General features: G+C 59.3%; 1 protein-coding gene and 1 long non-coding RNA gene across 2 annotated transcripts in view; both read left to right on the top strand.

Moving 5' to 3' along the window:
* Positions 1 to 21,393, top strand: part of SORCS2 (sortilin related VPS10 domain containing receptor 2) — a 457,690-nt gene that overhangs the window by 285,664 nt on the left and 150,633 nt on the right. The window lies entirely within an intron of this gene.
* LOC123385129 lies at positions 4,896 to 7,966 on the top strand. The gene is made up of 2 exons (XR_006597270.1): positions 4,896 to 5,175; positions 6,924 to 7,966. It is a non-coding gene; the product is annotated as an uncharacterized LOC123385129 (long non-coding RNA).

Consider the following 21,393-nt stretch of genomic DNA (forward strand, 5'->3'; position numbering starts at 1 on the left):
CCACCCAGCAGGGGGGACCTGACTCAGGATTTGCCCCCAGGCCCAGGCGACCCTTTCTACTTTCCACAGCCCAAGCCACCTCTGAGCCCCTGCGTATGGAACAGCCTGTCCTCGGGGCCAAAAAAGTGGCCCTCCGGTGGGAGGGAAACCTAAGGGAGGGGGCGCGGGCCTGGGAGCCGAGTCCAACCCTGGCTGCCCTTCAGCCAAGGCTCTCTGGACTCAGAGCTCTCACCGGGACAGACAGGGCCGCCTGCCTCTGGCCCCTGTGCCCCACTTGGTGCACCTGCGTGCTGTGGCCGAGGTGAGGCCCAGTCTCCTACAGCCTGTGCCTTGTCTGCTTCCTCGGGCAGTCACAGTGTGTGAAAGGACAAAAGTCACCCCTTGTCTCCGGGGGTCTTTTCTGGTGTACCTGTACCGGTCAGCCTTTCTTGCATCCGTCTCAGATTTGGCTCCAGGAGCTCTCTCGCTGCCTCTGTCTCCCTCTCTGCCTCTGTCCTCCACTCAGCTCCCCTCGCCTGCTACCCTGTCAACCTACCAGGTCTCTAGCCCTGAGCCCCAACCAGTGTGGAGGCCCCGCCCTCTAGAGTGGAGGCCCCGCCCCTCCCTGGAGTGGAGGCCCCGCCCCTCCCTGGTGTGGAGTCTCACCCCTCTCTAGAGTGGAGGTCCTGCCCCTCCCTGGAGTGGAGGCCCTGCCCCTCCCTGGAGTAGAGGCCCCGCCCCTCCCTGGTGTGGAGGCCCCGCCCCTCCCAGGTGTGGAAGCCCCTCCCTGATGTGGAAGTCCTGCCCCCACTCCCTCCAGCTGCTGACCTCTTGGCCCACACCTGCCTTGTTTCCTCATTTGGGGCCTTCTAGAGGGAGCTGAGGTTAGCCCAGGTCCCATGGACATGGCCACTGCAAACCCTCTTCGATGCTCAGAAAGCACCTTGGCGAGTGACCTCTGGCCAATCAGGTGCAGGTTGGAGAGCAGCAGCCCCACATCAGTCTTGCTGCGGGGTCCCCGGATGCCGTGTCCAGGGTCTGGGGAAGCCCGGAATCTGTTTCCATGTTTGAAAGTGTTCTCAGCAGCAAGGGGTTATTGTTTGTTTCTCTTTGTTTTGGCCAGCTAGCTGCCTGTTCCCAGGCCCCAGCAGTGTGGAAGAATGTCAGGAGAAAGGGGCCGGGCACAGAGTGGGGAGACCCAGGCTGTGAGGGGTTAGGATCCCAGTATCCCCCCCAACGCCCACCTCTCTGAGGTGTGACATGGGATTTTAACATTGTCCACCTCATGCAGCTGGGTTGGGGGGTGGGGTGAGATGATGTGTGACTCAGCCTGGCCCCGTGTGGGCATTAGAGAGCCCCTGCCCCGCTGGTCCAGGGCCAACGCATGTGACATACAGGACACAGTGCCTGGCACACGACTGGGACCCTGAAAGGACCCAATCTGCCCATTGGGCACCTCTCCCTGGATGTGCCACGGGGTGTAGACCCATTGTTTGTGTGAATCTGACACCTGTGGGGTATCATCAGGTGAGAGATGGTGAGTCTGAGCCTGGGTGGGCAGAGATATGGTGGCAGGGGGCAGGGACAGGGTCAGAAGACCTTTTGTGGGTAGCTGGTGCCCCCAGCCTTCTGGTATGGGCGGTGGGTGGGTGGGGTGCCATTGCCTGGGATGAGGGGCCCTGGGGAGGTGGCTGACCTGGGGGTGGGGCGTGAAGGGCCCGGGATGGGACACCCCATGTACCCCACCCTGGGGAGACACCCAGGAGTCCCCCGGTGTGGCCATGGGGCAGTGGTCAGGGCTGGCAGGACAGGAGAGCCCTGTGTTCCTGAGATTCCCTGGGGTGGGCTCTCAGAAGGCACTCCCCCACAGCCTGGGACGGGCCTCCCTGTCCTCTTTCCCATTCTGGAGCTCTGGGTCAGCCTCGGCTCGCAAGAGGAGGCAGATGGGGCAGGGTATTGATCCCCAGTGTCCCCAGATCTCTTAGAACGAAGCCGGGGCCCCTGGAACACTTCTGCTGTCCCTAGGCCTCACCCCTCCCTTGGCTCAGCACTCAGGGTGGGCCTGACCCTCTGTTACTCGCGAGGCGCGGGAGCCCTTGCCTGGCGGGAAGATCGGCCAGACAGTGGAGCCCTGCCAGGGACTGGGAGGCGGGCACGGGGCTAAATGGGCCTTTTTCCCCCAATCACCGATGCTCTCCATTCCCCTCGAGAACCAGGCATCCTCTCCTGTCCAGAAGAAAAATGGCTCAATTGGGCCTATTGATGTACGGAGGCTTTTGTCTCAGAAATGGAGTGGATCCTGTGACAGTTCGGCTAATGCGTGGCAAATGACTCTCTCTTACAGCCCATAGCTCGTTGCGGGAGAGGGGAGACAGAGGGGGCTAGCTTCGCAGAAAGCTGGTCTCCTGGGCCTCGGGCCTGGGGAACTGACGCAACGCAGAGGGCGAGAGACCCTGGATTCGCTCCTTTGAAGACAGTGTGCAGACCACACCCCAGAGATCACGGCCGGGAGCCAGGGTGTTGCCTCACGCGCCGAGGGGCCTGTGCAGACGTGTGTGGAGAACGTGGACACCGGAGCTGTCCCTGAGCACTTGGTGGGCCCGGCGTAGCCACAGCGGTCTTGTAAGAGGGAGGCGGGAGGAGTGGAGGGTGTGGGTGGGAGCGGGAGGGAGGAAGGGAGGGAAGATACCCCACTGCCGGCTGTGCCCGTGGAAGGCGCCGGGGGCCAGGGATGCAGGTGGCCTTGAGACGAAACCACAAGGGACAGATTGTCCCCTGGAACCTTCAGCCAGGCCCGCACCTTGACTGTAGCTCAGTGAGACTGATTTTGGACTCAGACCTCGGAACTAGGAGAAGAGGCAAGTGTGCTGTTTTTTGCCCCCATGGCCAGAAAAACACAGGGGGCGCAGGGCTTCTCTGGCGAACAGAGGGGGGCTCTGCGGTGTCCGAGTCTGGACGGAGGACAGTGGGGCGGGCGTGTGCTGGCCGCAACGCCACCGGGTGGAGGTCCGAGTGGAAGGTCCCACCGGCTCCGGGTCGCACGCGTCATGGGGAAGATGCGGGTCCTGGCACGAGGCAGAACTGGGACTCCGGAAATTTCCCGAGCCCCTCTGAGCCTTGTTGGTAAATGGGTGCCTTCGTCACAGGCTTTCTGTGAAGGCTGAATGAGACGTGCCGTCCACAGTGCTGGGTGTGGATTCAGGCGCCGGGCCATTGCCGGCTCTGTGCCCGATGGCGTCGTTACCGATGTCACTGATCGTCACCCACTGAACCTACAGGGCAGCCGGGTGCCACAGGTGTCCTCGTCCTACACGTGAGCTGCCTGGGGCTCAGAGACGTGATGTAGCTCCCAGGGTCTGGGTGGTGCAGGAGGCGCGGCCGGGCTGGGCCCCCAGGCGGACGAGGGTTTCTACCCACCCTGCTGCCCTAGCTCTTTGGAGGGTTTGGAGAAAACATGGGGAGACGCAGGGAGGCCCCTGAAAGTCCTTTGTATGTATATTTTTAGCATTGGTTTATGCGCGAACTCTGGCGGTTGTATTCTTTAATTTAAAAAGGTGCTGGGGTGCCTGGGTGGCTCAGTTGGTTAAGCATCCAACTCTCGAGTTTGGCTCAGGTCACGATCCTGGGGTCGTGGGATCAAGCCCTGTGTCGGGCTCCGCCATGAATGTGGAGCCTGCTTAAGAGTCTCTCCCTCTGCCCCCTCCCCCACACATGTTCTCTCTCTCTCTCTCTCTCTCTCTCTCTCTCTCAAATTAAAAACAATAAATAAAAAAGGTGCTGGCCGTGCCCTGTCCTTCCCTCCCTTACAAATACCCTGGCATCCAGGAATTTGGCACGTCCTATGGCTCATCCAAGGGGTATGGCCGTACCAGGAGAAATCGTCAGATACCAGGGAGGCCACAAGTCAAGGGACCGTGTTGTCTCCTGTACTCACGTGGGTCAGTAGGGAGGCTGGACAGGCCACCTCACCTCCCTCTGAGTTCGTTAGTCTTGTTGGAAGTAGGTTTATTACACCTACCTTCCATTTCTAATGTTCTGTGTTCTAGTTGTCTACCTTTGACAAACCAGCCACTGAGTAAACCCACCCTCACACCCCATGCTATGTTAGCCAGGACTCCTTGGATTAAAAGTAACGTCTACCACTCAGACGGGAAGCGGAACAGATTGGCTCACGTCACCGTGACGATCAGGGGAAGCTTCCTTCAGGCACAGCTCGATCCAGGGCCTCTACAGGTGACACGGGACAGTGTCTCTTCCCCCATCTCTCAGCTGGGCCCTCCTATGTCTTGGCTTCAATCTCAGGCACGTTTTTGCTGTTGGGCTGGAAAGCTGACCTCTGGGAATCGCAGACACACCCGATGCTTTGTGACCTCAGAAGGACTGGGGTCCTCCCCCCCGCCCCCCATAGGTGCTGCACAGACCTATGCAGATCCAAGGGAGGGCTCCCATCGGCTGGGCAGGGGTCATGGACTCCTTTCCTGAAGCAGTAGGTGGGGCCAGAGGGAGCTGATGCTCTGCACCCAGGCAGCTCTGAGTCGACCAGAACCTACCTCATCAGCTCACGGCCGCAGGGCTTGTGGAAGCCGCCCAGGTTGGCGGGATGGGTTCGGGGAGAGCAAGAGGAACTCCAGTATTTGCTCCTGGAGAGGAATGAATCTCACGTCCCTACAGACCAACCCACGGGGGCGCGGTTTGCGCGGGGCTGGGGAGGGCCTGCAGGCAGTGCGCCACAGCCGCTCTTTTTTGACAGCCACGGGGAGCTGCCGCATTTGTGCTTCTTGTGCGGGTCCGTTGGCACTTTGAGCAGCCGAGGCTGAAAATGCTGGATCCCCAACCACAGTGATGCTCTCACTGTGAACAGCTGTGGACTGTGTCGTAAGGGACCAAAGGCGAGCGGGCCTGGGGGCCATGGGGACCTGCCTTCTGGGCCAGCCCCCGCCCCGCCCCTCGCCCCGCCCCCCGGCCCCGCCCCGGCCCCGCCCTGCCCTGGCTTGCTGGGCTGTCCGGAGAGGATGGCACTTTCCCTGGGCCTCGGCTTCCGCATCTGCCAAAGGAAGTCCGGATTCTCCAGCACCACTGCTTTACGTGGCTGCGGTTAAAGTACGGCGGGCTGCAGCCGAGGGGCTTTGGTGGCCATCAACAGAAACCACCGCAGGCCAGCAGCAGCCGAGGGGGTCTTCACTGGAAAACTGTCAGGTAGAATCTGGAACAAGAGGACGGTTGGCGAAGGGCAGGAAGCAGGGGGGCTGCAGGGACCTTGCGAGCCGCACGGCTGCTGGAACAGGAACCCCGGTGACGCCCACCCTTGTGTCTCAGGCAGATCATGAACTTGCCCTTGTGAAGGCAGGAATCTTGATGGGTAGTTGCAACGGGACTGTCCGCCCAGGGGGTTGGATATTGTGTAAGAGGGAAATAAAGGGCGGTGGGTGCTGAGGGATCGCATACCCATCGCCACACGGGGGAAGCAAAACGTCCACGTGTCCGAGCGCCTTTGTCCCTCTGTCGACGGGACAGCGGGGTGGTGGTGAGTCAGAGACAGGTTTGGGAGGTCCAGGGGTCCTAGTTCAAACCCAGCTCTCCGGTTTACTAGCCGGCGTGTCCCTGAGCCTGTGGTGTGACCTCTCTGGGCCTTTTGCTCCCCTCTGTGAACCGTGGCGGATGGTAGGAGGCTTGGGTGCTCGGGGGCTGTGTTGGTGCGCACGCACTGCGGTGGGCTGAATAACGCGGGGCCTCCGTGTCCTGAGCCCCGGAACCTGTGCGTGTTACCAGCACAGATGGGAGGAAGTTAGGGCTCCTGAGATGGAGAGCTTCTCCTGGGCTATCCCGTGTGATCCCAGGGCTCCTTGAAAGAGGGAGGTGGGAGGGTCCGAGGGAGAGAAAAGTCGAAGTTGTTGCACTGCCCACTCTGGAGACAGAGGAGGGGCCACCAGCCAAGGAAGTCAGGCGCCTCTAGGAGCTGGAAAACACAAGGGGACAGATTCTCCCCTGGAGCTTCTGGAAGGAGCCAGCCCGGCCTACACTTTGATTTTAGACTCGTGAGATTCATTGCAGACTCCGATGTCCAGGACTGCAAGATAGCACGTTAGTGTTTTTTTGTTTGGTTGGTTTGGTTTTTTTGTTTTTTAATTTTTTTAATGTTTATTTTTGAGAGAGAGAGAGAGAGAGAGAGAGAGTGAGCAGGGGAGGGGCAGAGAGAGAGGGAGACACAGAATCCGAAGCAGGCTCCAGGCTCCAAGCTATCAGCGCAGAGCCTGACGCGGGGCTCGAACTCACTAACTGTGAGATCATGACCTGAGCTGAAGACAGCCGCTTAACCGACTGAGCCACCCAGGCACCCAGTTTATTTACTTTTGAGAGAGAGAGAGAGAGAGAGAGAGAGAGAACGTGCACAAGTGGGGAAGGGACAGAGAGAGAGAGGGAGACACAGAATCCGGAGCAGGCTCCAGGCTCTGAGCTGCAGCCCAGAGCCCGATGCGGGGCTCGAACCCACAAATGGTGAAATCATGATCTGAGCCAAAGTCGGACGCTTAACAGACTAAACCACACCAGGCGCCCCTGCGTTAGTGTTGTTTTAAACCAATAAACTTGTGGTAATTTGTTACAACGGTAATAGGAAACCAACCCCCACTCCTGGAGCTTGCTGTCACCTGCCCCCAACACTTCTGAGACTTCAGGGCACCGTGGTGGGGAGAGGGACCTTGCAGCAGGGTCCCAGCCAATGTCACCCCCCCCGCCCCTTCTCCCGAGGTGGCTTTGAGGGTCTGCAGAGAAGCAAAGACCACAGACCTGAGACCCACCCCCCTGGAGTTGGGGCGTTGATGAACCATCAGGAGGTCTGAGCCTTTGCTACCCTCCCTGCTGCTCAGAGTCTCTGGGCGCTTCCTTTTTGCATTCATTCGTTCACTCATTCATTCATTCGTTTTTCTGGCCGCTTCCTTTTGCAGCCTGGCGAGGCCCGTGTGCCTGCCTGGCGGACCACGAGAAGTCTGGCCTGCGCCTCCTAGGCTGCAGGCGGTCCTCGCTTGTCCAGGCCGAGGTGCTGGTGCCACAGGAGGCCCGGCCGGGGCCACCCGGTGGGGACGCGGCTGCAGGCTGGGTATCAGCCTGTTGTTTCCACCCAGGACCACAAGCCCGCGACCACACTCTGCGTTCATGCCGCCCCTCTTCTGCGTGGAGCATCTTCTACTAAGTTGTGTTTCTTGGTTGCAGTAACAGTTGACTACCGGCGACGTGGCCTCTCTTTCCGGCCTCTTGGTTCCTGGAAGGTGTGGTCACCCCCACTGATTGCTTTCTGCCTGCCTTGCAAAGAAACGCTGGACGAGCGCCCAAGAAATGTGATTGCTGTTCTTTAGGGAAAGTAGCTCGGATATCGCTGCTCTGGGTCATTGAGCACGAACTCGTGCTCTCCCCACCCTTCTTTGGAATAAGTTGGGGTTCTCCGGCCGGATCTCCACGGGGCCTGTCCCTCCTGGCTGGTTTGGCAGGTGCACAGAAGCCCCCCCTCTGGTGTGGCATTCACCCCTTGGTGCTAGCCATAGAAATAAGACCCTTGGAGGGTCCTGCCGTCACAAGGCTCTGAGTCCAGAAGGGGAGACAGACGAGAAGAACCGGGTGGTCCCGACACAGGGAGGTCACACGTGCTGGGCCCGCGGGTGGCGGCACGCAGAGAGGCCCCTGCCCACGGAACACGGTGGCAAGGAGCCCTCCGAGTGGGGACAGCGCCCACAGGCGGTGTCTCAGGCCTCACGACCCAGCTGGGTGGGCTTGCCCTCGTGACCTCGGTGTCAGGTGTGGCTTCCCAGCCCCCTCGCCCAGCCCTTCGCCTTCTGTCCGGGGGGCGGTGAACGCAGGCGGCCTGGAAGCCGAGCTTTTCATCAGATGACTTTTATGTCATTTTCAAAAAACTGATGAGCGCCTCCTGGCCGGGTCCCGGTTTGCGAAAGGAGGCTGTGATTAGGGATGTGAATAAATTGTAATACACAGATAATACCGGCATGTAATTACTTGGGTATAAGAGAATAATTACACGGGTAATTATGCTCTGTAATTGTGAGAGTTGCCTGCTTCACAACCCGTGCCGTTCCTAACGGTGGCAGGCGTGGCCCATAAACAGATACCTAAGGACAGGGCCACGATCCGAATTCTAATTGTCATGTCATTAGAGAGCAATTAAATAGTTATTTGTCCCATAGAAATGTGCCTTCCACAGTCCTGCCACACTTTTAATAAAACGTGGCCATCTCCCTCACTAGGAAGGGCGTAAACACCTTCTCTCCCCGAGAGCGAGGGCCCGCTTGAGAGGGGGCAGGTGGCGCCCTGAGGGTCCTCTGCAGCTTTGCCTCTTGGGTTTCTGACCTCAGAGTTGACCCGGTTTTCCGTGCCGTTGCTTGGAAGATGACGATTCCCAGGACGGTGTCTCTGGGCCACGGGGCACCAGCATTTTTCCAGAGCCACAGGTGGTTGCTGTGCTGGGACCCAGACAGCGAGGGCCGCGGGACAGGGCTCCCCTGTGGGACCCGCCGGTGTCAGCCCTGCCCCCAAGGCTCCCAGGGTTCCCGAGACACTGTGACAACTAGCAAAGATAAGCTGCCGGAGGCCGAGCCCATGCTGGGAAGGGAGACTTCCTGCTGGGTCGGGGGCTTGTGAGAGACAGCAGCCCTGCCTCCCCTGAGGGGCCGGGAAGACCGTCCATGAGCTACCCAGTCGGGTGGGCATCTCCGTGAAGGCACCCTGTTCCCAGGGGCAGCAAACTGACTTTTCTCCTCACTCCAGCCACTCCCAAATGCCTAGTCCCTACAGCCCATAGGGCGGGGAGACAGGTGTGCGGTCCCCCAGCAGTGGGTGAAGGAAGGAGGCTAGGAGGAAGGAGAGAATAGTGATGGAATACAGCTCCCTGAGAGAACAGGGGAAGCAGCAGGGGGCTGGTGGGGCCCAGCACAGGTGCAAGACCCCAGAAGTGTCGGCGACAGGGCCGAAAGCCACCGTGGAAGCCGGAGAGGGCAGAACCGCGGGGGGAGTGCATCCATGGGGTGAGGGCGAACCTGGGGCGTTCTCACAGACGGGGTGGGTGAGAAGGAAGGTGCCGGCCGGAGACAGAGGGAGCCAGCCCGCCCGAGAGCCCGGGCGATTCCAGACCAGAACCGGGGGCGGCCGAGCCACAGCCAGCGTCAAAACGGGTCCCGCTCACCAGATGGCAGAGGGGCCCTCCGGAAGCCGAACTCACATTCTGGATTTTCTTTCTTTACTCGTGATGGGAAAAGGAGCTAGTGATATATCTCAGGAAAGAAAAACTATTTGTAAAGGGAGAAGAGTCAGGCCAGTACAGACGCGTTTTCAGTATCACGTTTCGAAATAATGAAGGAGACTTGGGGGTCTGCGCACAAGTGTGGGGAAGATAGGATCTCGGGGTTTTACATCCAACGCGGCTGCCGTTTGTTGTTTCCAGGAACGTGGGAGGATCTTCAGAAAGCAGACGGTCCCAGTCTATCTGGCCAGGTACCTGTCTTGAAAGGACAACGCCTTGAAAAGGTGTTGTGGCGGCAGAGAAATGGATTTTGCTCGGTGCGGGGGAGGAGGGTAAGGTCTGGCGCAGAAGCTGATGGGGAGGACTGGGGGCAGGCGTGTCCCAGATGCAGCTTAAGTAGGGGTGGTTGTTGAAAAATGGATGGAAACCAAATGCACGGGTCAAAAATAACTCTTTGGAAAGGAAAACTCACCTTGAAATGTTGGTTACTGTGAATATAAAGACTATGATGTTGAGAGACAGGGCGGAGGCGGATGAAGCTGGGGAAGAAGCTTCTGGACTCCTCTCTACACAGAGAGGGAAGTCCAAAGACAGCACTTTATGTTCCTTGTTGGAAAAATAAAAGTCAAAGAGCATTTTAGGGAAACTTTGGATGACCTTTCGTTCAATCCCGTTCGGTTCATTCCTGTGCACTGGAGCCATGCGGCCAAACACACAAGCACACGAAACAGCAAGGAAGTTTCTAGAACAGGGTGGCAAGTATTAGACACAAACCACTCATGACCATAGAGTAGAGGTCCACTTCTTGCCCTTGGTGTCCTGAGGGGAACACTCGACGTCCTGCAGAGGAAGGAACCGGGCAGTGGGCACCAGACAGGGATTGCCCCTGTTAAAAAATACCCCGGAAGTTCTCACCTGCCGTATGCTCCCGATGCCGGAGGGTTGAACGCATTGAGCCCAGACTGCTTTGACTGTTTGTCACTGTGAGTGGGTGGGTCCATGCAGCAGTTGGAGAGCACACAAGTGGGTGACAACATGCTGTTATTTCCGGGGTTATGAGAGGGAACCCCCCCCCATCACGTCCTCTCCACGCTGACCCTCCCGGTCCCACCCCGTCTCCAAGAGTAGTTTTCCTAGGCGGTGACTCTGGTGCTAAATACGTCATTTAAGGTTCCAGGTCCCAAGGTAAATTTAGCAAACACCTTTGAAGTGGTTAGAGGTAGAATACTTAGAATATATGGACGTGGGAAGATGAAAATGTCTGCCTGGTCCCCAGGGCACTTTTTTTAATAAACAGAATCATTAAATGTCATGGAGACGTATTTAAGGAGATGCCAGTAAATGCAGAACGTACTGTGTTAATGGGCGAGTGAGGAAGTCAACGTGGCAGAGAAGTCCATTCTTTTCAGATCGATCTGCAGGCAATGCAGTTCTCTACCTTCAGCACCAGTAGGATTGGGGTTGCTTTGTTTCGGTTTGAACTTGATGAGCTGATTTGAAAATTCGTATCAAAGAGCAAGGACGAAAAATACTGAAGAACGTGTTGGGTGCTTTGCTCTACCAGAAACACAGCAAGAATTATTACGCTGGTCGGCATACTTGGCAAAGACAGACTGACCAGCGGGACCAAATCAAGTGCCCGGAGACAGACCCAGATGCATGCGGGGACTTCAGGCACGGCTGGTCGCTGGGAAGGGGAGGGACCATTTTAAATGGCACCAGGGCAACTGGTGACTCCCTTGAAGATAAATGAGCCTGAACCCCTGTCCCCCCACCGCGTAGCGTTCTATTCCCGGTGGATTAAACACTTACGTGTGAAAGGCAAAGCCACACAACTTTTAGGAGACAAAGCCGGAAAATAGTTTTATGACCTCGTTATAAGGAAGGATTTCTTCAACAAGGCAGAGATCAAATTTTGACGAGAAGGCAGAACAACTTGACTGCTTATACATGGCTTGTGGATTCCCCAGGGCACTTTGGATACCTGGCAGAGACACAAAGATTTTAAGTTAAATGCTGATGTAGGGATTTGCAGAGACTCGTGGAAACCCGGAGGAGGGACGTGTTGCTGAGAGAAACGCTGCTGGCTGAGCTGGCCCCGCAGAGGAAAGCAGGAAGGATGGGCAGTAGGGCAGGGGTGCCCGAGAAAGCACAGCGACATAAACGTGCTGGTGTGAGGGTGTGGGGGACAGGTGTGGGGGACAGGTGTGAGGGACACGAGGTGAGATTTCGGGGAGCTGTGGCATGAGGCTCAGGTGAAAATGCCCGGAAGTCGTCACCGCCCTTGCCTGCCTGGAACCCTCCGCTCAGATGGCGGTTCCCTTGGCGAAGCGCTCCGGGAAGCGGGGAGAGGCTCCGTCCAGGTGGGCGTCCTTGTTGGGCCTCTCCAGGAAGCCTGAGTTCGGATCTCATACACGCAAGGACCTCTTTGGGGTAAACATCCCCGTGTATGAAAGTGATGGTAATTGCATGAGACGGATCCTTCCAGAACCTGTGGCTGCGTGAGGAGGTCGCTATTAAACTGTCTCGCTTTAATGGCCGCTTTCCCAAGGAGTGGTTGGGTTCAGTCCGCTTCGAAATCGTCTGCGAGTGACTTAGCACGGCCGGCATGCCGATGACACTTCCTGGCGGGAGCCGCTCCCAAGGTGACCCAGCACGACTCCTGCACACTTCCGCGAGCCGCACGGTCAAGTGGGGAAGGAGGGTCCGCAGCACAGTCTGTCCAGCAGGGCCCGGGCCGATCTTCCCCCGGCATCGACATTTGGGGAGCGGCACCCAGTTTCCTCTCACCCGAGCAACTGTTTAGTGTTGGAGATAGAGAGGGGGGCGAAACAGATGCCATCCACGCTCCCGGTCCCCTGAGGGAACATGCCACCACGCCAAACAGATTGGGCAGAGGAAATGCACCAGGCGTTAGGGGAACGCGTAGCTTTACCAGTCACTCCGAGAGATGGTCGTGGGACATTTTCCCCGCAAAGGTGGCACTCCGGCCTAAGTCTGAAAGTCTGAGTCGCGTAGGTGAGAGAGTGGGGAGGAGACAGCAGGTGCAAAGGTCCAGGGGCCGGAGACGCTTGTGCGGAAAGCCAGCGTGGTGGCAGGCAGCTGAGGCAGAGCCCTGGTGGGGAATATGCAAAAGAAATAGATGAGAAAGAGTGTCATTCGCAGGGGGCCTGGGTCGGGGGTCCTGGAAACAGCTCATGTATCACGCACCCCACTAACAGCTTAACGTTTGACTCCCGAGGAGTATGGGAAGCAAGCTAGCACAGGGGTTCCGACAGAGAATGAAGGGTTGTATTTCAGAAGGTCTGCATGGTGAGGTGGGAGGGGATCCAGCCGGGGGCCCCCTGCCGTCCAGGTGAGGGGTGACAGAGGTCTGCCCTGTGATGGTTGGCCTTCGGGAATGGGGAGGAAGAATAGGGCTCTCCCCCTGGAGGGGGAGGCGATGGGGGCAGAGTGGGTTTGTGGGACGGAGCGCCGTGAGGCATCCCGGTGGGGCTCAGGCTTGTGGCCCCGTGAGTGAGGGGCTCAGACGAGGGGCTGGGCCACACCCACTCCTCTGCACTTGTCAGCTAGAACCTGGGCACAGAGGGCTTCTGGCCGAGGGCACACGGAAGCAGGAAGGGAAGGGGTGTTGGTCCCGTCACTCACGGGGGCTGAACTAGACGCTGTGCAAAGGCAGAGGACACGGGCCCCGTGCTGACAAGAAAACTCTAGATATGCTCGAAAGCATGCAGCCAGCGGGGCTCCAGAATGTGCTGTCTACCCGTCCACCCATCCGGCCACCTGCCTGTGTTCCCTCCCTTCCATCTACCCCTCCTCCCGTTCCACCTGGGCCAGGTACACGACCCAGGCACTCTCTGCTCAGTGGGGAGACAGGTGTGCAAATGTCACAAACTAGGGCCGTTGCCACAAGGCAAACGCTTCCCCTGGGGACACAGAGGAGGGGGCAGTTTAATCCGCCTTGTCTGTGCGGGAAGGGATTGGGTAAGAAGCTTCTCAGGTGAGGGCCCCAGGTAATGCATGGGGAGGGCGAAGGATCAGTGGAAGGCGGACCAGAAGGGAAGGTGCTCGGCAGCCCCTGGGGGCGATGCTCTGTGTGGGTCTGGCTCAGCATGGCGGGGGGTGACCCACGAGCGGATAAGAACCGTCTGGCACGGATTTCCCAATTGTTTACAAGTAAATCGTGCTTCCAAAGGACTCCCAGGGACTTGAAACTGTATGTTAACCTTCTCACTTATATCCTTACAGCTGTTCATTCATTCAGGCCAACCAGCCAACCAATCGATAACTAATTGATCATCTTTGCTAGAAAGTGCCCGGGGGCCGTTCTCTCTTCCTCCCTCTTACAATGATCTCAGGTTCATCGCCCCTTTGCAGGGATGGAGGAGGAGGGGTGGGGTGAGGCGCGAAGTGTTCCTGTCTCTGAGCCTCCATGACTTCATCTGTAAATTGGGGCCGGTGGCACTGTTCTGGCTTCTGGCTCTCGTGGGATCCAGATGACGAAAGAGTAGCAAAGGCTGTGGATGCTTCTTTGGGCTTTATAGGCCGTGCGAGGGCTCGTTCTCTTTATCACACTTATTAAGTAGATGGAGATTAATCACCAAGTGTGGAGACTGTGAGTCGGATTAACTGCTCTGGGCTAGATTCTGTTATCGGATGGATAATCACCTGTTCATCCGACGAATACTTACCAAGCGCTTTTCCTGGGTCAAGAACCCTGAAGAGGGGTCTGTTCTCCTACGTATGAGCCACTGGAAGCCGTGTGCTTTCCAGATGCTGCTGAGAAACGCACACGGGGTCCCTCAGATGCTCACGGGTCGGGGGGACAGGCTGGAGGGGGGTGGGGCAGCCTGTGTGAGGCACCCCCACCCCCCGCGATAACCTCGCTGGGAACACGGAGGCTGGAATCCAGGTAAAGACCAGCCACCGTCCGCCTCGTCCTGAGCTCTAAGCGCTTTGTATTCATTAGCACATTTCACGGCACGGCACCCATTTTGCAGATGAGGAAAATGAGGCTCAGAGAGGTGGAGGGACTTTCCTGTAGACGCGGGAAAACATGAGAAATGGAGCTGGGGTCCGGCCAGATCAGCTCCACAGCAAAGCCAAGCGTCCGAGGCCTCCCGAGTATGGATACGCCCGGGAGCATGAAGTCACGCAACCCGGCTCCGGAATATGCCGTCCTTGCATCCGCCCGTGCGGAGTGGGTGCTGGCGAAGGACGGCGCCTGCCTACCACCTCCCCAGGGCCGTCTTGGACGCTGTGATCCCTCCCTTGTCAGCCGGCCACGCGACAGGAGCCCTGAAAGGGGAGACGGACAGACGAGCAAGTGCATTCGGGAACCAGATTTCTTTGAGCCAGGCTTTCTCCACCGTGACGTCGTGGACATTCGGGGCTGCGCAGTTCTGTGGTGTGGGGAGGGGGCTCTCCTGTGTACTGTAGGCTGCATCCCTGGCTTCTGCACTCCGGGTGCCAGCAGCACCCCGCTCCCGCAGTTGTGACTTCCAACGCTGTGTCCAAACATGGCCAGTGCCCGTGGGAGCCAGGCCACCCCCAGGCAGAACCAGTGTTTTAGGCTGAGGAAGCCCCAGGTGAGTCCACAGGAGAAGGAGCCTGAGAGCCACAGGGAGGTCCCAGCTCCCCCGGCCTGGTGCCGTGACCCTGGGCATTTGACAGTGCTCTGAGGGCACGGGCTAACCTAAGGGCGGTGCCCAGCCTGTGCCCGCTGTCCACCCTGCCGGCTGGCACTCATGCTGGGCAGCTACGGGTCTTGCCCGGCAGGCCGGCTTGCACGCCCGCTCGGACTCCCCTGCCAAATGATGCCTGTCCTGGGGACTCTGGCTTCCCCCCTGGAGCCCACCCCCTGAGGTCCCTGTGCGGGCTGTGCTGGCCCCTCCCCATGGCCTAATCCCAAGGGCCTTTTCCCTGCTCCTCCGACCCACCCTCCTGCAGCCTTGACCCACTAAATGTCGCTCCTCCTCAGCTCCTGATGTCAGTTATCCTGGCCGCTCTACATCTGAGCCATGTATCCCTCTGTCTTGCTTTTCCGGTAACACTGAAGGCAAAGGGGTCTCTGGGGTGCCCTGCCCTCGGCCCTCACTCTCCCAGGCAGAGGCTCCCTCTGTCTGGAGGGGCCTCCCCCCTTCTCCTCTGCGCTGCCCTTCAAACCCGGCTCACAGGACATTCTCCAGGAGGGCTTGTGGTCCCGGTGCCCACACAGTGCCCCAGGCTCCCATGGTCTTTGTAGAGGCCTCCTCCCGCAGCCCCATGAACTCCGCACAGACCCGGCCAGGCCTGGTTCATCCCTGGCTCCGGCGAGATAGCCAGGACCTGGCCAGGCCGTGTGGAGCTGGATTAAAGTGAAGGAGGCTGTGGACGGTCTGGAGGACACCCTGTGCCACCGTAGGGACCAGCGGTGACGTGGGGACCTGGAAGGGACAGACAGAGGGCAGCCACGCCCAGAAGTTGCTGGAGCCCTCGCCGCTGAGGAACCACGCAGGACTTCGTGGAGGCCAGGCCCTGGGGTGGGGTGGGGTGGGGTGGGCACTCTTGGACAGGCAGGGGCCCCGATGATGGCGTCAGCAGAGGCCTGGATTGGACGACCCCCACCTGCACCGGGCGCTCTGATCCCTGAGCAGCTCCTCTGGCTGGGGCTGAGGGGCCACAGAGAGTGGCTCAGTACAAGGGTCCTGAGTTCGTGCGTGCTGTGTGCTTTTGGGTACCTCCTGTCCATCCCGTGCCTCAGTCTCCTCGCCTATCACCTGCGGATGACGCGAGTCCCCTCCCTTCAGGCGGTCACGGGAGACGGACCGGCTGCCCCGCAAGGGCTTAGCCCAACAGCTTGTACCCAGTGCCCTCTCACAAGCGTCCATCGCCGTCTGTGGTCAGGGGGTATGGCCGGTGGCCGTGCCGCAGCGGCCCAGAGGGCTACGGAGGTGGGGCTTAGTTCCCGGCCATTCTGTCTGGGAGCAGGTACAAGACTGACCGGAAGGGTCCTTTAGAGGTATGTCGGGGACGTGCCCGCTGAGCCGAGGGCAGGGAGGCTGCTTCCGAGGCCGGACTTCCAGGGACACGAAATAGTCTGACAGGTGCTGCCATCCTTGCGGCTTTGAGCAGGAAAGATGCTGGCCACCGAGCCACCAGCCTGGCTTGTAATTACCCGCATTGATCTGTTTGTGCTGTTTCACTCATCCCTATCCACGGTGGCCGGGGTGGGGAGCCTCAGGCAGACTGTCCCGGCTTTGGCGGTCTCTATCTGTCCACCTTGTGCAAGGAGCCGCAAAGGGCATGCCGTTATTCACGGGATGGAGGTGGAGACAGTGAGGCATCGAGTTTCACCTGGCAGGTGATTTCTGGGGAATTCTTTGGCTGGAGGCAGGGTGGTGGGTGGGAAGAAAGAAGACCGCCTCTGCTGCTGTCAGACGGGGGCTGTCTCTCCTCCCTGGTGGCCTGGCCGGGTGACGCCAGCCTCCCCCCTTTCAGCCCTGCTTTCCCAGTGCCCCCTAGGGAAGAGCGATGGAGAGAACACAGGGGCAGGGCTCTCCCGCACTTGCAGCCAAGTGCAAAGGACACTGAGGACCCATGGCGGGGGCGAGGGAGCTCTGGGCACGCGTGGCCTGGCCGCCACGACCGCTGTGCCCCCAAGACCAACCCCCGTCCCCAGCCCCCGTCATCTTCCGTGCCGCCCGCGCCTGCTGCAGAGGGGAGAAGTGTTTGCACGTTTCATTCTTCTCTGGAGCTGGGTCCTTTTACGACTGGATAATGAGGCCATTAGCATGTTGGTAATCTCTGAGAGTTGGACCGTTTTTCCCTACCCACGGAGGCTGGTGTGGGTGAAAATGCTGCTTTGATAGTCAGAGAAATTGAGGTTTGCCGTGCAAGACGCAAGTGGAGAATTCTAGTTAGTGGCTTCGGAAAGCAAGACGGAGTTGGCGTTGGGGGCGGTAATTAACGGGCGGCGGCCGGTGGGGGGACGGTCCCTACACTTGAACACGGACTCTTTCTACCTCTTGCCTTCTTCCCTGCTCCCCCCATGAGCAGTGGAATGTCAGCTTGTCCCCAAAGGCCCCCGATTGCCTTGGGCAGTTCCAGCTGCACCCCCACCCCCAGCCCTGGCCCAGGCGTCTCCCAAAGTAACAGCTCGTGTCCACTAACACCTCCTCTGGGCGCCCACGGCAGCTCCTCCTTGTGGGGGCCTGGGTCAGAGTGGGGGCCTCATGCCACTTTGGGCAAACTCTCCCTGGTTTGATGTGGTCACATAGGGCCATGGGGGCCCGGAGCTGGAGCGCCACGTGGATCTGAGGCCAGGCAGGAACCCAGGGCTAGAACCGCGCACACGGAGCTCTTGAAATTCGGTTCATTCATTCATTCACTCCTTCACCCAACAACTGTTCCTACGGGACTTAACTGATCCGCACGAGGCACTCTGGTGGGTACTGGTGGCTGAGCCCCTGCCCCATGGAGTGACAACCTAGCGTGGGAGCAGGCACCGAGTGAATGATCACCGATTAATTAGAGGTAACTATCGATTCTGGTCGATCGTCACTAACTATTAACGGTGCTTGGTCACCCCTGATGGTGTTGGGGAGGAGGTCAGGCGTCTGAAATCAGGCTGTCAGCAGGCACGCTCTCTTCCTCAAGGCTCCAGCAGGAGAGTCTCCCTGCCTCTTCCAGCTCCTGGCGGGGTCAGCAAACCCTGGCTTGTGGCCACGTCTCTCCAGTCCCCGCCTCTGACATCGCACAGCTTCTCTGCGTGTCTCTGTGTCCACGTTCGCCTGTTCCTGTAAGGACACAGCCAGCCGGTGGAGTAGAGCCACCCTGCTCCATTGTGACCACATCTTAACCAGTCCCGTTGCAAAGACCGCATCTCCAAATAAGATCACATGCTCAGGATGCAGAAGAGACATGAACTTTAGGGGGCACTATTTGGCCCAATGCACAACTCTTTAGAAACGTGAAAAGAATTCTTAGTCAGTTCCCCAGCCACAATGGGCCACGGGCGAGATCCATCCAGCAAATGGCAGTTTGCCAACTCTGGTCTAGAGTAACAGGACGCCGTGGGTGGGTGCCCTTCCTTCTGCATTGGTGGGGGGGGGGGTGAGGGATGAGACTACAGGGTGGGGAGGAGAGAGAGGGGAGCCCACGCAAGGCAGGCTGGGACGCCCAGGGCTCCTTCTCATCCCTCTTTTCAGGGATTATGCAAACAGTTGCTGAGTCAGGGCCTGCCCTTAGGGAATGTAGCAGTCAACACCACGGACAACAGTCCCTAGTGGAGCCTTCCTCATTTCCATTTTCTCAACAAGGACACGCAGTCTCAGGGGGGGAAGTGACCTGCCTGGGGCAATTCTGCTACAACAGCAGGTACGGGAGGTGGCCCCCATCCTGTCCCTCATTGTGTCTACCCTGCACCGGCTCCCCACTGGCCAGAATGTCTCCCTGCTCTCAGGCTGAGCAAAGTCTTCTGGGGAATTATTTTCTCTGCAACTTGGGTCCTTCCCTTCCGGTTAGATGGACATCACTGCCGACTGAGAGGAGAAGCACGCCCCCCAGAACTCCGGGTTGGAAGGGAGACAGACGCCATCTGCCTCCCGTTACATCCTCCCACCGACGGGAGACTCACCGCCTAGAATGCAGAGCTTGGCTGGGGGGCTCGGTACTACAAGGTCTAGCTTACGCAGAGCACATGTATGCCCTGTCCCCACGTGAGCGCAGACCCGTAAACAGTGCTGTCTACCTGTGGGCACTTTCGTGTTCCAGGCTCCAGAACGGTCCAGCCATTTACGTAACTGCGGCAATACGAGAGCCTGGTTGTTTTATGACAATCGCTAAGCAACGCAAGTGGGAACCATTTGGCTAAACTGTAAACAACCGAATTCCAGTGAAATGGTACTTGTTAGAAATTCCTTTATGAAACAAAGTGTCAGGTTAATTTATTTGATAACGTGTTTCTCTCTTGCTTTTTTTTTCCGAGGGCTTTCGCGTTAGCACAAGGTAGCCTGCCAGGGGACAATACAGGGAGGATGCTTCTTGGCAGGGAACGAGACCCCCGTTGTCCCCCTGCGCCTCTGAGACCTTGGCGGCCAGGCTGTGGCCGGGTGCGGTGTGGGCCATGGGGCAACCCACACCCGGCCTCCGCCTCTGCCCTTCGAATGTCTGGCTGAGGTCCAGACACTGCCAAGTCCCACAGCCGAGGCCGTGTGCCCATCTACGAAACGGAGATCATTCTGTCTCCTTCCCTGGGTGGCCCGAGGCTGAGAGGAGAGGAGACCGTGAAAACTCACACGGTGTGGTTCCTTAAACAGTCGGTGCTCAGCAAATGCTTTCCTTAAGTGCTCTCGGTTTTGTGTTAGTGGGTTATTAGCTTTTGAGCAGTGGGAACGATGACTTTTTGCGTTGCTGTGCCTGGGGGATACAGGGCCATCCCCCCAGCATGCGGGAGGCTTTCGGTAAATACCAGGCGAGTGAATGGACGCATCCTTCATCAGAGCATTGGGGGAACACCAGGCCATCGGCACCACAGCCTTCCGAAGCGCTCACACCAGCTCCCTGCTGCATCTCGGGCCAGCACGGGCAGGAGCCGGGGAGGTGAGCGTGACCGGCCGGCCGTTTCCTCCCCGGGAAGCCCCAGCCCCTCCGTTACCTCCCTGCCTCTGAGCTGACAGCCAGGTGCCACGCGCAGAGCCCTCGCTGGGGTCCTCCTGGAGAGGCGTGCCCGCACTTCCGTGGCCCGGCGCTGCTCCCGGTCGGTGCCCCATCCCACATCTCCTGGCCTCCCCGTGACGTCGTGTCCCCGCCGTGCAGAGGAGGAAGCCGAGGCTCAGAGAGGCGAGGCTCACCCAAGGGGACTCAGCGGGACCCTGGAGGCCAGACGCGAAAAGGCCTCGTTGGTCACCTCGACACGTGGGGACGCCCCAGAACGGCCGCTCCGTGAGCCCCCTAGTGGGTCACAAAGCAGGGGGGCCGGAGGCGTTGTGTTCATGCAAGGCTCGGAGAAGGAAACCCCAGACCGGAGTGGGGAAGGCCCGCTGGGCAGAGCCACGCGGGGAGTGTGAGAGAGAAGGAGCGGGTGTGGGCGACAGGGAGCTGCGTGTTCACGGACCGTCGTGTGCAGGGGGCCGCTTTCCAGCCACGTCACCCACGGAGACCAGCCCCCTCTGCCCGGCTCCCGCCCCAACAGGTGGTCCTACTGAGCCCCCCTGGGCCTCTGGCCCCCTCCTTCTGCCTGGCCCCGTGCCGCTGGGCAAGGTCTCGGGGACCCGGGACCCTGTTACCATCAACCCCGTTTCGAGACAGAATCTCCCGGCTCATCTCTTCCTTGAGCCCGAGGTGGCTCACCCTTCCAGCAAAGGCCCCGTTTTCGGTTCCCAGGTCCTGCCCCGTCTTTCTCATCCAGGTCCCCTGGGGGGGGGGGGTATACTCTCCATGGGGGCAGGGTCACCTCCTGCTTCCGTGCCTCTGTTGGCAGTGGCTCCCTCAGCTCCCAGCCCCTGCCATGCAGGAGATGCCAGAGTAGCCTCATTCCCTGGGCCCCTGCGGAGAGGAGAGGGGCTGCTCTTGGCCAGGGCTGGACGGCAGGGATGGAGGGGGGAGGTGAATCAGGGAGACGATGCCTGGGCCTCCTCTGTTTTCTCTTCCTGCCCGCGAGTTGGACGCTGGCTCTGGGAGTCTTCCTCTGGGCTCCCTGCTGGTCACCAGGAGATGTCCAACACCAGCCCCGGGGCTCCCCCATCACCTCCTCCAGGAAGCTTCTCTCTGCCGCCTACTGTGGGGGCTGCCTCCCTGGATTCTGTCCCTCGAGGAGGGTGTCGTCCGGCCCCAGGGGAGGCGGGCTGGAGGGTCTTAAATGCACCACCAGAGAAGGGGTCAAGCATTTCTTGTGTCCCTGTCTTGCTGTCTTCCGCAGCACCCGCCCCTGCCGCACTGCCTGCCCATGGCATAGCTCCAGGGACAGGCAGGAGGTGGAGGGGACTGAAAGGGACAGGCGGGAGCTGGAAGAGGTGGGGGGAAGGCAGGAGAAAAGGAAGGCGGCGGACCTGGCCGGTGGCTTGCCGTCGAAACCTGTCCTGGGGTCCTGGGGCTTCTGTCATAAACCGCCACCAACCAGAAATCGATCCTGCCGGGCTCCCTCTGGAGCTGTAGAGCAGGGACCTTCCCCGCGTCCCCCCAGCTTCTGC

Source organism: Felis catus, chromosome B1 (assembly GCF_018350175.1).
Source record: "Felis catus isolate Fca126 chromosome B1, F.catus_Fca126_mat1.0, whole genome shotgun sequence".
Lineage (NCBI taxonomy): Eukaryota > Metazoa > Chordata > Mammalia > Carnivora > Felidae > Felis > Felis catus.